Below are 16308 nucleotides of genomic sequence, written 5' to 3' on the forward strand. Positions count from 1 at the left end.
GCGCAGTCGAGTTTTAGAGTTTTCTGTACAGCTGCTACAGCATATAATCAAGGCCACGGAAAACAGATCTATCTTTCGGTGGTCTCGGTATAATGCTGTATGAGCCGCTCCCCATGAAACTTTAACCGCGGGCCGGTTGTGGCCTATCCTATATCGTTGCTAGAAGAACGGTTATGGCTAACTTTAACCTTAAATAAAATAAAAACTACTGAGGCTAGAGGGCTGCAATTTGGTATGTTTGATGATTGGAGGGTGGATGATAAACATACCAATTTGCAGACCTCTTAGCCTCAGTAGTTTTTAAGATCTGAGGGCGGACAGAAAAAGTGCGGACGGACAGACAAAGCCGGCACAATAGTTTTCTTTTATAAAAACTAAAAAGGGCTCCACTATTCCTGTTCCCCTCGTTTCGTCAGGGAAGGTCACGTATCATTAGGTATATAGCCTATCCAGGAAAGAGCTTTTGACGATGTTTTTAAAGCATATATGCCAACCTCTCTCTCTCTCTCTCTCTCTCTCTCTCTCTCTCTCTCTCTCTCTCTCTCTCTCTCTATCCTCCCAACTTCGTCTCCCCCTCCCCCCTTCGTGTACGCCTCCAATCTTACCTTTCCTTTCTCTTCAGTTTTTCAATTTAATTTCCCCTCATCTTTCTCATCTTATCACTATCTCCCCTTTTCTTTCGTCTTGTCTCCTGCCTTCTATTTTCCTTATCTTAAGTTTTTCCTACTTTCATTTCCCCTCGCATTGCCTCTCCTTTTCTTTCCCCTCATCTCACCTTATCTTTCTCGTCTTATTACCATTTTTCCCTTTTCTTTCCCCTTACCTCATGTCTTCAGTTTATCACTTTCTCCATTACCTCCTTTTTCTTATTACCCTCTTCCCTTCCCCATCCCCACGTCATGTCATCCACGCCTCATTCCCCTGACCTCATGTCTTCAGTCCTTCACTCACCTTCTTCGCCTTTCCCTCACCTCATGTCAGTCGTCCCTCATTCCCCTCCCCCCTTCCTCCTCACCTCATGTCAGTCGTCCCTCATTTCATTCCCCTTACCTCATGTCTTCAGTTTCTCACTCTCTTCCTCAACTTCTCTCTCACCTTCTTCGCCTTTCCCTTCCCCCCCTTTTTAACTCATGTCAGTCGTCCCTCCTCCTCCTCCTCCTCCTCCTCCTCCTCCTCCTTTTTTTCCCCCTCGAAGCTCTTGCGGTGTTCTTGGAATGCTTGTGTGCTTTGCTCCGAAGTTTTCGCGTGTTTGGGTGTTTAGAATTCCCTTGTTTAGAAACTTTGGGGTCGTGTTTACCCGCGTTAAGCACGGGGAATTAAAAGACTAAATTGGGAATTACTTCGCGAGGAGGTGTAGTTTGTTTTTGTTTAGAAGCTTTTTTTTTTTTTTTTTTTGCAGGTGCACTGACGTTTTTCGCATAGTCTCGCCCGCTTGGTGTGAGTGGATTTAATTTTTTTTTTTGGCTTTTGTTGGGGGAAGTTTATGCAAAATATAATTTTGTTTTATGAATATAGACGTATGTCCGTATTCCTGTAAACAGTCGTATATCAAATTGAAAATATTCTTCATATAATGTGTATATAAATGATAACAGATAACACACACACACACACACACACACACACACACACACACATATATATATATATATATATATATATATATATATATATATATATATATATATATATATATATATATATATATATATATACTTTATCACATACACAGTTGTTCTGTGCAATAGTAGAATTACTAAAAGGACCTGATTCAAACTGGATGGTATCTTGATAATGTGAACTGTTTATCCAAGAAAGCTTGTAACTTTTTCTGAATGAATACTCCATTAGATACCATCCAGTTTGAATGAGGTCCTTTCAGTACTATATATTTATATGTATATTACGAATGTATATTATATTTACACTTAACATCTTCTACACCCATTGCATCCATGCATACATCTTCCAGTGCTCACACAGCGTACATGTGACTTGTGTAGGTGTGCATTTTATAGATATAAAATGCACACCTACACGAGACACTATTTTCCTGATCACTCCGCTGACCTCCCCATTCCTACGTCTCACAGTTTGCGGCCAATGAAAACCATCCGGCCCTTTTCTCCCCCATTTTAATTGGCGGAGAGCTGTGCAACTTCCCAGCTCCCTTGAGCGTGATTTCGCAGTCGTCGGTTTGGTACTTGTTAGTTTCCTGTTAAAGAAAACTGTTGTGCCGGCTTTGTCTGTCCGTCCGCACTTTATTCTGCCCGCACTTTTTCTGTCCGTCCTCAGATCTTAAAAACTACTGAGGCTAGATGGCTGCATATTGGTATGTTGATCATCCAGCCTCCAGTCATCAAATATACCAAATTGCAGCCCTCTAGCCTCAGTAGTTTTTATTTGATTTAAGGTTAAAGTTAGCCATAATCGTGCTTCTGGCAACGATGTAGGATATGCCAGCACCGTACCGTGGTTAAAGTTTCAAGGGGCCGCGGCTCATACAGCGTTATACCAAGACCACCGAAAGATAGATCTGTTTTCGGTGGCCTTGATTATACGCTGTAGCTGCTGTACAGAAAACCAGATTGTGCAGAAGAAACTTGGGCGCATTTTTTACTTGTTTTAGTAGACCCTGCCTGGCCTTGGGACACATCTCTCGGGTCCTGGGGTTTAATTGCCGTGAGAGGAGGAAAGATCTTGCCCTGCCGGGAAAAGTGAGATCGCTGGAAGGTTCACTCTCTCTCTCTCTCTCTCTCTCTCTCTCTCTCTCTCTCCTTTATCGTCTGATTAAAATATTTACCTTTAATTTGTAGTTTCAAATTTTATTCCAGCATAGTGAGGGATTCTCTCTCTCTCTCTCTCTCTCTCTCTCTCTCTCTCTCTCTCTCTCTCTCTCTCTCTCTTCTTCTTCTTCTTCTTCTTCTTCTTCTTCTTCTTCTTCTTCTTCTTCTGAGTAAGATATTTACCAGTAATTCGTAAATTTGAAATTGTATTCTAGCATAGTCTCTCTCTCTCTCTCTCTCTCTCTCTCTCTCTCTCTCTCTCTCTCTCTCTCTCTCTCTCTCTCTCTCTCTCTCTCTCCCCAGAGGTCATCGTAAACTGTTTATTCAAGTGTTTTTGGAGTAAGCCGAAGCTCTCCTAATGCTTTAATGATGGACGTCTTAAGCAAATATGACATGCAACAATTAGCGAATGAAATGAGTTCCCTGCATCACGTCTCACTTGAACTCAGACCTCTCTCTCTCTCTCTCTCTCTCTCTCTCTCTCTCTCTCTCTCTCTCTCTCTCTCTCTCTCTCTCTCTCTCTCTCTCATACACAAATACACACACATTGTAATAGAATCATGAATTAAGGCTCCTTTTCGTAATTAGTGTTTATATATAGATTATATGTAAATATTATATGTTATATATATATTTATATTTATACATGTGTATATATGTGTATGTGTGTATGTGTCATGTATGTCTGTCTTTCTATCTGGCTTGTGTTTGTCTCGCATTGTCGAGTTTTCATTGATGTTTGAATTGAAACTAATTTATTTGTGTGTAGGGCTTAGGTTGAATGCCATAAAGTCTTGTATTGTATTCGAGTGCGAAGCCATTGTATTTTGATTGTATATTGTATTCTGTGTATTCATCTGTTTGTCACTGTGTCTGTGTTCGATATATTTAGTATTGAAATAATGCATATGTATAAGTATAGTTTGTATTGATGTAGGTTATGAATTTTTTTTTTTTCAAATTTATATATGATCCTTCACCGCCGTTGACCGTTGGTAATGTGACGCCATTGTGTTCGGTAAACGAACGCATCTCATTCCTTTGAAGGTTCGTTAGTGATTATTGGTATATGATTCTTTTTGTTTTGGCTGTAACGGATTCAGTCGTTATATGCAAGGGCGGATTCTGGGTATTTCGGAATGTATGACCATGTATGATATATGATACATTAAGGAAATGTATGTGTCGTACAGCTTTTGAATATGTGATATATGATGTACAGTACTTCATTGTATATGAATGTAACATTTGCTATGTATCATTATAATATATATGATAGAATGTATGACAAGGTATGATATTCGGCCCATGATTGTAATATGTAATGAAATGTGTCCTCATGTATGCTATGCAGCGTATCATGTTTATGCAACAGTGGGATACATACTAATATATGATCAGCAACTCATTATTCAAATGTATGATGAAATGTATGATAATGTATGACGTTCGGTACATCGTGCTTGAGGTGGAGTAGTATATAATGATGTGTGTCTTTATGTTATGCAACTTACAGTGGGATGCATGTCATTGTATGATGTGCAGCTCATTATTCAGATGTATGAAGGAATGTATGATAATGCAGGCGTTCGGTACATCGTGCTTGAGGGGGCGAAACACACAAACCCAATCCGGCGATGACACGTTAAAAAATAAAGCCCGCCCTCGGCTGCTTGTGTGCTTGGGTTTCGCGGGTTAGTCATGGCTCGAAAGGGCGTGACTTCTTGGGCGGCGCCTTTTTAGGGCAGTTGCCGTCTTAATTTGTTTGCTGTTAGAGGAACACTCATTTATATAATACGGCTGGAGGAGGAGGAGGAGGAGGAGGACGACGACGACGACGAGGACGAGGACGAGGACGAGGACGAGGACGAGGGAGAAGGTGGTTCTTCTGCAAGGGGAGTCTCTGAAAGATACAATTCGCGTTTGTTTATGCTTGGTGCTTGCTTGCTTTTGCTTTTGCTTGTGGTTGTGCTTTCTCAGGTTGGGATTCTCTCTCTCTCTCTCTCTCTCTCTCTCTCTCTCTCTCTCTCTCTCTCTCTCTCATATTAATTGTAAATTTCTTTCTTTATATTATTTATCAGTTCATAGTTCTGAAAGCCAGATGAGTAGTGTCCATAACCTCTCTCTCTCTCTCTCTCTCTCTCTCTCTCTCTCTCTCTCTCTCTCAAAATGTATTTGGTGCTCTCGCTAAATGACTCCGGCGAAAGGTAATCGTTGGAACCTTTCCATCAAACGACCTCTAGAATTCCATCCTTTCCTCTTTGTCTCCGTAGTCGGTTTTGGCATACCCTACCATACTTTGGTTATTAACTGTTTCAGCTGTCACTGGCGTTATCGATATTGCTGATAAGTGTCCAATAATCCCGTTTGGTGCGTAATCAGCCCAGTAATTAACTACGTTATTGCGGATGTATTCATGTTGGCTTTAGTGTACTTATTAACATTCTTTTCCAGATGTTATCAACATTATTCCAGCTCCATTAGTTTCTGTTTATGTTGTGTTTCTGTTCCTTTGGCTCATTTGCGTAATTCTTGCACGGTATATTAATATCTCGTGTGGCTGGGTTATGTTATTATTATTATTATTATTATTATTATTATTATTATTATTATTATTATTATTATTATTATTATTATTATTATGTGGATGCTGTTACAATAATGTTACTGAAATTTTCAGTATTATTATTATTATTATTATTACGTTGGTTTCGATGTTGGTACTTTATTTTTGCTGATAATGTAAGTGGTATTATTATTATTATTATTATTATTATTATTATTATTATTATTATTATTATTATTATTATGTGGATGCTGTTACAATAATGTTACTGAAATTTTCAGTATTATTATTATTATTATTATTATTATTATTATTATTATTATTATTATTATTATTATTATTACAAATGGTGAAATGAAAGGAAATATTGATATAACCAAGTTATCGAATACAGTTACTATGCAAGGAGCGTGGAAGGCATAATATGCAAAGCAGGAGCCTAAGCTCATGAATCTTCGAACAGAGGGAAAATTCAACTTAAAGAGAAGAAAAATTTTTACCTCTCAAAATGGGAATTGATATGAAAAGATAAAGATCTGACCTGAATAAAGGGTATTGTCGTCACTGCACCTGACGGGGTGCACTGTAGGCAATACTAAAGGTTCTTTGCAGCGTCCCTTCGGCCCCTAGCTGCGACCCTTTTCGTTCCTTTTACTGTACCTCCATTCATATTATCTTTCTTCCATCTCTCTGTCCCTCGTAACAAATATTACATAGTATTTTTCCTCCTGTTACACCTTTCAGACCTACTTCCTTTCAATATCCTTTCCAGCATTGAATGACCTCATAGGTCCCAGTGCCTTGGCCTCTGCCGTAAACTATATTCAATTCAACTTCCAGTTGTTAAGAAAAGGAAAATAAATTTCCTTTTCCGAGGACAATAAAGGAAAACTTTAAAGCCACAAAGAAATAAACACGGAGTGGGGAAACTTATATTACAAAATAATAAAATGTAAAAAAATAATTGAAATTAATGTAATTACAGTGAAAGTACAGAGGTAATGTTGCGGTGATATATTGCGTAACAGTATCTCTTTATCATTAGCGTATCTAAATAGCTCCCTTTATAGAAGAGCGAGTTTGCCCCAAGGGTGGGAACGTTCGTCCTTGTCTGTTTATTTTTGTGTCGAAGAGTAAACAGAGAGAAAAGGAAATTTGGGCAACTGTTGGCGACTGTTGTCTGTAACTTGAAAATACAATGAATTTTTAGTTAAACAGACAAAGATCAAAGTAGAAGGTATGCTAATAGATTATGTAGATGTGAAGTGAAGTATTTTGGAAGTGGAAATTGTTGATTAAAATTAATATTAATTAGGAATTTTTTGTGAGTGATTTTTGTAGGAAACGTAAAAATGTATATTGAGAAATTAAAATGGGGGTTTTAAAATTACTGAATAAAGTGAATATTAATGAAGAAATTTTTTTGTGAATGATTTGTGTCGGAAACTCAGAAATTTATAGTGAGAATTGAAAATGAAAGTTGTGAATGAACTCACTTGGTAGACAAAATCAAAAGTACAGAAAGTGAAACATTTATAGAAAACGAAGTTGAGCTGTATAGAAAACGGAGTAACGGTTATAGAAAGTGAGATTATTAAAGAGAAGAGTAGCAGTTGTTATTTGCTGAAACCAAGCTGGAAATTTGAAGACCTCCCTTGATGCACTGTGTAATGAGAAATCTGAAACCAAGCGGGGAAGTCAACTCATGTAACTTTCTGATTATTGTGGAACATGAAACCAAAGCTGACAGACTGAGTTCCTTGAACTTAGTGATTACTGGGGAATCTGCAACTAAAGACTTGGGAACTCGGTCTTAGGCCTTCCTTATTATTGTGGAATGTGAAACTAAAACTTAGATACCCACCCCCTTGACCTTAGTCACTGTTGTGGACTTTCGCCTCCATTGACTTACTGATTATTGTGGAATCTGGAAGAGGATTAGTTTCTATGTTTCTGGTCATGAGTGTATAAAGGTACTCAGTATATTCCTTGGTGGACTTTGCATTCGGTAATAAATTTGGATAAATCAGGATCATCCATTGTTTAGTTTTCTGAAAAGAAAACTATTGTGCCGGCTTTGTCTGTCCGTCCGCATTTTTCTGTCCGCCCCCAGATCTTAGAAACTACTAAGGCCAGAGGCCTGCAAATTGGTGTGTTGATCATCCACCCTCCAATCATCAAACATACCAAATTGCAGCTCTCTAACCTCAGTAGTTTTTATTTTATTTAATGTTAAAATTAGCCATAATCGTGCTTCTGGCAACGATATAGGACAGGCCACCACCGGACCGTAGTTAAAGTTTGATGGGCCGCGGCTCATACAGCATTATACCGAGACCACCGAAAGATAGATCTATTTTCGGTGGCCTTGATTATACGCTGTAGCTGCTGTACAGAAAACTCGATTGCGTCGAAGAAACTTCGGAGCAATATTTACTTGTTATTGGATTACTGAGGCTGTTGATGTTGTAACAGTATATTTAGAAATACTTTTATTTTTTTTATAGCACAGCTCCAGTTTCACTGACTCTCCGAAAGGGCAGAGTATAAAATTCCTCCTTGTTGCCATTTGAGGTAAATGTTTCCCATTTTCTCAGGAAATGTCAAGTGAAAGTCTTCAGGGGGAATTTTAAAAAATCAGGTCATCTTACTTGTGCAAAGTTCTCTGGGGAATTTTTAAAAAATCGGGTCATCTAGCTCATGCGAAATCAGTTCGTGATTGTTGTTGTTTTAATAATTTTATTTGTTCTTTTATTATCATAATTTATCTTATATCCCTGTGTTGTTTTTGTTAATGTTATGACTTATGTAATTTGTGAGTAAATTCTTATGTTAAAAGATTTTTTTATATTGAAGAGTCACGTGTGATTTTTTTTTTATCGAAGGTGTTACCTCTTGTGACTCATCCTTTGCTAGGGTGATGGCCTTTGAAAGCAAAAGAGAGAGAGAGAGAGAGAGAGAGAGAGAGAGAGAGAGAGAGAGAGAGAGAAATATTGGCAGAGTTTAACCCGTCTCAGGTAAAGCCTTTGACAAATATGGCCACGGATATTATTGCATGTGAGGTGAGAGTCACTTAAATAGATGGGAAAATGTTCTCCATGCTATTGACATAATTTCACTGTTTTTTATATTATTCACCACGGCATGAAACGGGTCCAAAAATATATATATATTTTAAAAGAAAGAAAGGAGGGAAAGGGAATTTAAAATACTTTACTATGTTACTATAATGCCCTAAAATGGAAAACTGCAGTGTCTGCAAAATTTTCGAAATTGAGATATGCCACCTATTCGGCTCATGAAACACTAATACACAAGTTACTGCAGTTTCAGAATGATTCTTCGATGCTTTCCACGAGTATTTAGGGGGTCCCGTTTGCAGTATCTGCAAAATCAGTAGTAAGGCAAAGGAGTATCTACCATTCTTCTCAGTTTTGTATTTTTGCAGATACTGCGGTCTTCCATTTTAGGGCAGTACCGTCCTTTGGGAGGTCCGCTAAATAAGTTTTTTTTTATGTTTTCGTTCAGGAACACCCTTTTTTTATTTGACTTTATTTTATAATTCTGTGATTGAATTTTCCAAGGTTTATATCCTATCAGAGCTCTCTGTAAATAAGGTAAGATTTTCGTTGTAACGGGTCGAGTTATATAACTAACGGCATGGCGTAGGAATTGGCCCGTTGGGTTAGCGTGGGATGTGAGTCACTCTATGAATTAGCAGAATTCATCGTGCAATATGTAAATAACTTAAGGTTTTACTCACCTCATGAATAATACAGTAAACCTTTAGAAAAGAATGAGTTTATTATATATATATATATATATATATATATATATATATATATATATATATATATATATATATATATATATATGTGTGTGTGTGTGTGTGTGTGTGTGTATTTATATACATATACACATATATATATATATTTATATATATATATGCATATACAGTATATATATATATATATATATATATATATATATATATATATATATATATATATATATATAGATATGTGTGTGTGTGTGTGTGTGTGAGAGAGAGAGAGAGAGAGAGAGAGAGAGAGAGAGAGAGAGAGAGAGAGAGAGAGAGCGAGCGCAGAGGGATTCGGAGGGCTGGTACACGAAGACTGAAAGAAAACCTTTGTTTATATATATCTGTATCTATACATATATTTTTTTAACTCAGATATGACATTGTTTTTCTTGACCAATACATGTTGAATGTGGTGTCAGTCTTATCGAGATATTTCCGAGTGGTGATAAACGAAAACTGAAAGAAAATCTTTGTGTATATACCTGCATATTTTATCTCAGTCCAGGTATGACATTTAGTCATTCTTGTCAGCTACATGCTAAGTGCTATATCATTCTTATCAGTTTTTACCTCGACTACGGAAATAACTCGTTCAGATCTTCAACGACCTTTCGATGCGTAAAAAAGTTGTTATTGCAGCGTCAGAATATATTGTGCTTGAATTAAGTGATTGATTTACTGATCGATTGATTGTTCCATTCATTCATTTAAGCCGTCTGTCAGTCAGTCTGTTAAATGAAGACCTATTGTTATTCTGATAAACACATATAATGCTTTAGTTTCAATTTTAGTTTTCTGTAAAAGAAACTATTGTGACGGCTTTGTCTGTCCGTCCGCACTTTTTTTTTCTGTTTTCTTTTTTCCGCACTTTTTCTGTGTCCGCCCTCAGATCTTAAAAACGACTGAGGCTAGAGGGCTGCGAATTGGTATGTTGATCATCCACCCTCCAATCATCAGACGTACCAAATTGCAGCCCTCTAGCCTCAGTTGTTTTTATTTGATTTAAGGTTAAAGTTAGTAATAATCGTGCGTCTGGCAACGATATAAGACAGGCCAGCATCGGGCCATGGTAAAATTTTCGTGGGCCGCAGCTCATACAGAATTATGCCGAGACCACCGAAAAATAGATCTGTTTTCGGTGGCCTTGATTATGCGCTGTAGGGGCTGTAGAGAAAACTCGATTGCGCCGAAGAAACTTCGGCGCTTATTTTACTTGTTTATTTTGAATTTCTTGCCTGTGACTGTTGTTTGTTTTGGAGAAATTAGCGTTTGGTTCATAACTTTAGTGTTTGAATCTAGCCAAATTGGGTCAGGAAACTAAAATGCTGCATTTAAGGAGACAAAATAGTGTATAAGCATCCAGAGTAATGTTATATCCCAAGGTACTGTTCGACCTTAGCGACTTTGTCAAAGTTGTCAATGTGATTTTAAATTTGCTCTTTTTTTTATGTTCAGCCTTATCAGACGAATGTGTAAGCCTGCTTATTGGTACATGAATGTTACATGATTCTGTCTATGTATGTGTTTTTAAACAAAGAAAACCTTTTTAAGTCTATATTATTTTTAAACAGAGTCGACTTTCATAATATACTAACATATGAGAGATATCAAGAAAGAGTTGCAGGACTAAGTCTTTAAATGTATTTCAAACAGTTTTGACAAAAACAGAGAGAGAGAGAGAGAGAGAGAGAGAGAGAGAGAGAGAGAGAGAGAGAGAGAGAGAATCCTGTCGACTTTTATAGCATGCTAACATAGAGATGGAAAGAGAGAGAGACGTGCAGAACTGAATCCTATTTGTAAATGTATTTCAAACAAACTGTTATTTTCGATTCTTTACAAAACATATGACAGATATGGAAAGAGAGTCATGCTGAACTGAATCCTGTCTGAAATGAACTTCCAACAAACGAGAGAGAGAGAGAGAGAGAGAGAGAGAGAGAGAGAGAGAGAGAGAGAGAGAGAGAGAGAGAGAGAGAGAGAGTCCTGCGTCGATATTTTTATAACATGTTAACATATGACAGATTCGTGTTTGTAAATGAATTTCCAACGAACTCGAAGAGAGAGAGAGAGAGAGAGAGAGAGAGAGAGAGAGAAGAGGGGCTGGGGGGGAGAGGAAAGTTAGAATACGTAAATGACACGTCGCGATGACAGCAGGTATCTATAAGTTAGACTCAATGTCAGGCCGACGTCACCGTGCCTTTATATATATATATATATATATATATATATATATATATATATATATATATATATATATACAAGTTCCCCACCGATACAGGGACAGGGGAAAGTGACAGGAGTGAAAAAGAGACGAAGACGGCGCTCGGGGGAAATTGAAACGTTATTTTTTCCGTCGGGAAGTGAAACGTTGTTTCTGTCATACGAAATATAAACGTTATCTTTTTCGAGGTGAGTTGAGACCGTTGCTTCATTGCTGGCGCAGAATTGAATCCCTTTAGGAATGAAACGTTTTTTTTTTTTTTTTTGTGGGTAAACTTATTTCTCGAAATTGGGATTTGAGAGTATAAATGTTTTCTTTCCTAGGATTGAGAATTGAATCCCTTTAGAATGAAACGTTTTTTTGTCATATTAAAAGAAATTGGGATTTGAGAATATAAATGTTTTCTTTCCTAGGGATTGCAGAATTGAATCCCTTTAGGAATGAAACGTTTTTTTGTCATATTAATGTAAACGTTGGGATTTGAGAGTATAAATTTTTTCCTAGGGATTGCAGAATTGAATCCCTTTAGGAATGAAACGTTTTTGTCATATTAATGTAAACTTATTTCTCAAATTGGGATTTGAGAATATAATTGTTTTCTTTCTAGGGATTTTTCCCTTTAGGAATGAAACGTTTTTTTGTCATATTAATGTAAACTTATTTCTCGAAATTGGGATTTGAGAATATAAATGTTTGCTTTCCTAGGGATTGCAGAATTGAATCCCTTTAGGAATAAAACTTTTTTGTCATATTAATGTAAACTTATTTCTCGAAATTGGGATTTGAGAGTATAAATTTTTTTTTCTTTTGATTGAATTGAATCCCTTTATGAAACGTTTTTGTCATATTAATGTAAACTTATTTCTCAGAAATTGGGATTTGAGAGTATAAATGTTTTCTTTCCTAGGGATTGCAGAATTGAATCCCTTTAGGAATGAAACGTTTTTTTTGTCATATTAATGTAAACTTATTTCTCGAAATTGGGATTTGAGAGTATAAATGTTTTCTTTCCCTAGGGATTGGAGAATTGAATCCCTTTAGGAATGAAACGTTTTTTTGTCATATTAATGTAAACTTATTTCTCGAAATTGGGATTTGAGAGTATAAATGTTTTCTTTCCCTAGGGATTGCAGAATTGAATCCCTTTAGGAATGAAACGTTTTTTTTGTCATATTAATGTAAACTTATTTCTCGAAATTGGGATTTGGGAATATAAATGTTTTCTTTTCCTTGTGATTGCAGAATTGAATCCTTCAGGAATGAAACTTTTTTTTGTCATGTAAATGAAACGATATTGCGATGTTGGGATTTGAGAATATAAACAATTTTCTTTTCGAGAGAGAGTGGAGACCATTGCTTCATTGCTGGTGCAGAGTTGAATCCTTTAGGAATTAAACTTTTTTTTTTTGTCATGTAAATAAAACGTTTTTGCGATATTGGGATTTAAGAATATAATCAGTTTTCTTTTTCGAGGGAGTTGAGACAATTGCTTCATTAAGCTGGTACAGAATTGAATCCCTTTAAGAATGAAACTTATTTTTGTCATATTAATGTAAACTTTTTCAAGATCATTTAAATGTAAGTGTTTTCTCTATATTGGGATTTGAGACTTGTTTGTTACGTAACTGAGTCATGGTCGTGTTCTGTAGAATGTAACGTTAGTTTTTGCTATATTAAATAAAAAAAGTCCTTTCTTCCAGGGATTTGAAACTTGGTTTGTTTAACAAATTGAAAAGTAATAGTGTGTCCTATACAATGGAAACTTAGTCATTTAAAACTGAAGCTTGTGTCGTACAATTGACATGAGTTTGTTTCATATGGGGTTGAAACTTTAGTGTTCCTTGAAACTTGAGAGGTTTCGTGTCTCTTTGATTTAAACTTTGGGACAAATACGACTGAAATAGTAATTTTAATTCTGTACATTTGTCGAGACTGAAACATTCTTGAGTTTTCGGTGTTTTAAACTTATTTGTGGATTTATTATATACAAATTTATTAAGTATGTTAGATATCCAATTTATGTGTATATACAGTGTGTGTATATATATGTATATATATATATATGTATATATATATATATATATATATATATATATATATATATATATATATATATATATATATATATATATATATATATATATATACACATAGATGCTTACATACATACATAGATACGTACATACATACAGTCTACTCCTCGACAGTAATGGCACCGTTGACCGCAGATCCTGTCACGCCAAATTGATATTCAGTTAGTCACATCTCCACCAGTCATGGCAGCAAGAGGCGACATCGGTTGTAACATCTACTCGTAAGAGGAGAAGGATGTTATGTCAGTTTGTTTTGGCTGAATCCGTCGATTACAAATGACATCATCGCTTCTTATAGACTGAAGTTACCGTGGGATGTTAAAAGAGGCTTGGGAGGTGGATGTTTGGTAGTTTTTAAGGGGGTTGATGGCGACCACAGTAGGCCTAATTTTAGTGGAGGCTTTGTAGATGTTATAGAAACCTGAAGGATGTTTATCAGTTTTTTTTAGTGATGTTGATGATGATGATGATGTTGAGCTGAGTAGCCTAATTTTAGTGAGGGCTTTGTAGATGTTACAGAGACCTGAAGGATGTTTATCAATTTTTTGTGATGATGATGATGTTAGTGACCACAGTAGGCCTAATTTTAGTGGGGGCTTTGAAGATGTTTTTTGATGATGATGATGTTGAGCTGAGTAGCCTAATTTTAGTGAGGGCTTTGAAGATGTTACAGAGACCCGGAGGATGTTTATCAGTTTTCAGTTTTCTGTAAAAGAAAACTATTGTGCCGGCTTTGTCTGTCTGTCCGCACTTTTTCTGTCCGCACTTTTTCTGTCCGCCCTCAGATCTTAGAAACTAATGCGGCTAGATGGCTGCAAATTTGGATGTTGATCATCCACCCTCCAATCATCAAACATGCCAAATTGCAGCCCTCTAGCCACAGTAGTTTTTATTTTACTTAATGTTAAAGTTAGCCATAATCGTGCTTCTGGAAAGGATATGATAGGCCACCTACGGATCATGGATAAAGATTCATGGGCCGCGGCTCATACAGCATTATGCCGAGACTACCGAAGAATAGATCTATTTTCGGTGGCCTTGATTATACGGTGTACAGAAAACTCGATTGCGCCGAAGAAACTTCGTCGCATTTTTTACTTGTTTTGTGATGGATGATAATGATTGTGATGATGATGATGACCACAGTAGGCCTAATTTTAGTTTGGGTTTTGAAGAGGAAGGGTGTGATGATGGCGTAGAATATAGGGAGTGTGATGAGTTTTTATTTGTTATGATTGTGATTTTCTTTTCTTGTTTTTTAATGCTAGATGCAGTTGATAATCAATTGAATCATCTTTGTGAAAGAGAGAGAGAGAGAGAGAGAGAGGTTTAAAGGTAAATGTAGAGTCATGTTTTATGAAATCTTACGGGACAAGGGATACAATGAATCAGTCCCTAATCATTTTGGGCTGAGAGCCAAGATAAATTATAAACTTCAAATTAAATAAATCCAAAGATTACAAAATCCAAATTATATAAATCAAAATTATCTGAAGAGCATTATGCAAATTATATAAATCCAAAAAAATACATAAAACCAAATTATATGAAGAGCATTGCCAACCTGAGCACCACGAGAGAGAGAGAGAGAGAGAGAGAGAGAGAGAGAGAGAGAGAGAGAGAGAGAGAGAGAGAGAGAGAGAGAGAAAGCTGGAAATCTCGTTTGTCCGGTGTCCCCTATATGGGTGACGAGTGAATGGGAAAAGGGGCATTTATATAGCTGGGGCATTAGGGCACGAGGTTCCACATGGATATGGGAGTCGACTCTCTCTCTCTCTCTCTCTCTCTCTCTCTCTCTCTCTGTAGGGATCAGTTTCCTCTAAGGTTGAAATACCCACACGCCAATGGCACGCTTATGGTTGGTTTTTTGAGATCAGGGGCGTGTTTGCTTGCTCATGCAAGCGTACAGACACAAGCAAACGTTTAAAATACGTACATACTGAGTTATGTATAAACGTACATACACAGGGGTTCATATAACCGTACACGAACGTACAGTAAATGGAGGTTATGGGTATGTTATAGTTTTATCAAGTGTTATTTCATTTTAGGTTGTATTTTCGTATTGAGGTTATTGTATAAAAGGTTAAGTACACCTTAGTTTAACCAGACCACTGAGCTGATTAACAGCTCTCCAAGGGCTGGCCCGAAGGTTTAGATTTATTTTACGTGGCTAAGAACCAATTTGTTACCTAGCAACGGGACCTACAGCTTGTTGTGGAATCCGAACCACATTATAACGAAAAATGAATTTCTATCACCAGAAATAAATTTCTCTAATTCTTCATTGGCCGGTCGGAGAATCGAACGCGTGCCCAGCAGAGTGCTAGTCGAGAACGATACCAACCCGTCCAATGAAGAACTGAGGATTATTGGAGGTTTTGGTAAACTTAATTAAATAAAAAAACTTTAATGTATGTTGGTACGTCTATTTTGAATAATTTTGAAAATAATAAGATACTTTATTCGAAGCTCTACGCTGTGTTATTGCTATTGGCCGTCTGGGTATCTATCTTCTATCTTTCTTATTCTTTCTCTCGTTGCTGTTGGCGATGCAAATGGAGTGTATAGAAGGAGTGCCTGGGAGTGACTGACTGTTCATGCAAATAGAGGGCACAGGAGTGCCGAGGGAGTGACGACCTGAAGGCCTTTTGCCTCTCTCACGCCTGTTCTCTCCGGGAACAGGTTTGTAACTGGACCTGTTGCAGAGGCAGCAGACCTGTCGGCGTGGAAAAAGTAATAAACAGCATAACGGATATGGTAACGGAGTTGCACTTGAAAAATCGGGTCCCGAGTCGTCCTGACTGACGTGGTTCCAA

General features: G+C 36.9%; 1 protein-coding gene across 1 annotated transcript in view; it reads left to right on the forward strand.

Moving 5' to 3' along the window:
• The window catches only part of LOC136831210 (exostosin-1-like), a 481655-nt gene that overhangs the window by 346581 nt on the left and 118766 nt on the right, over nt 1-16308 (forward strand).

Source organism: Macrobrachium rosenbergii, chromosome 48, assembly GCF_040412425.1.
Source record: "Macrobrachium rosenbergii isolate ZJJX-2024 chromosome 48, ASM4041242v1, whole genome shotgun sequence".
Lineage (NCBI taxonomy): Eukaryota > Metazoa > Arthropoda > Malacostraca > Decapoda > Palaemonidae > Macrobrachium > Macrobrachium rosenbergii.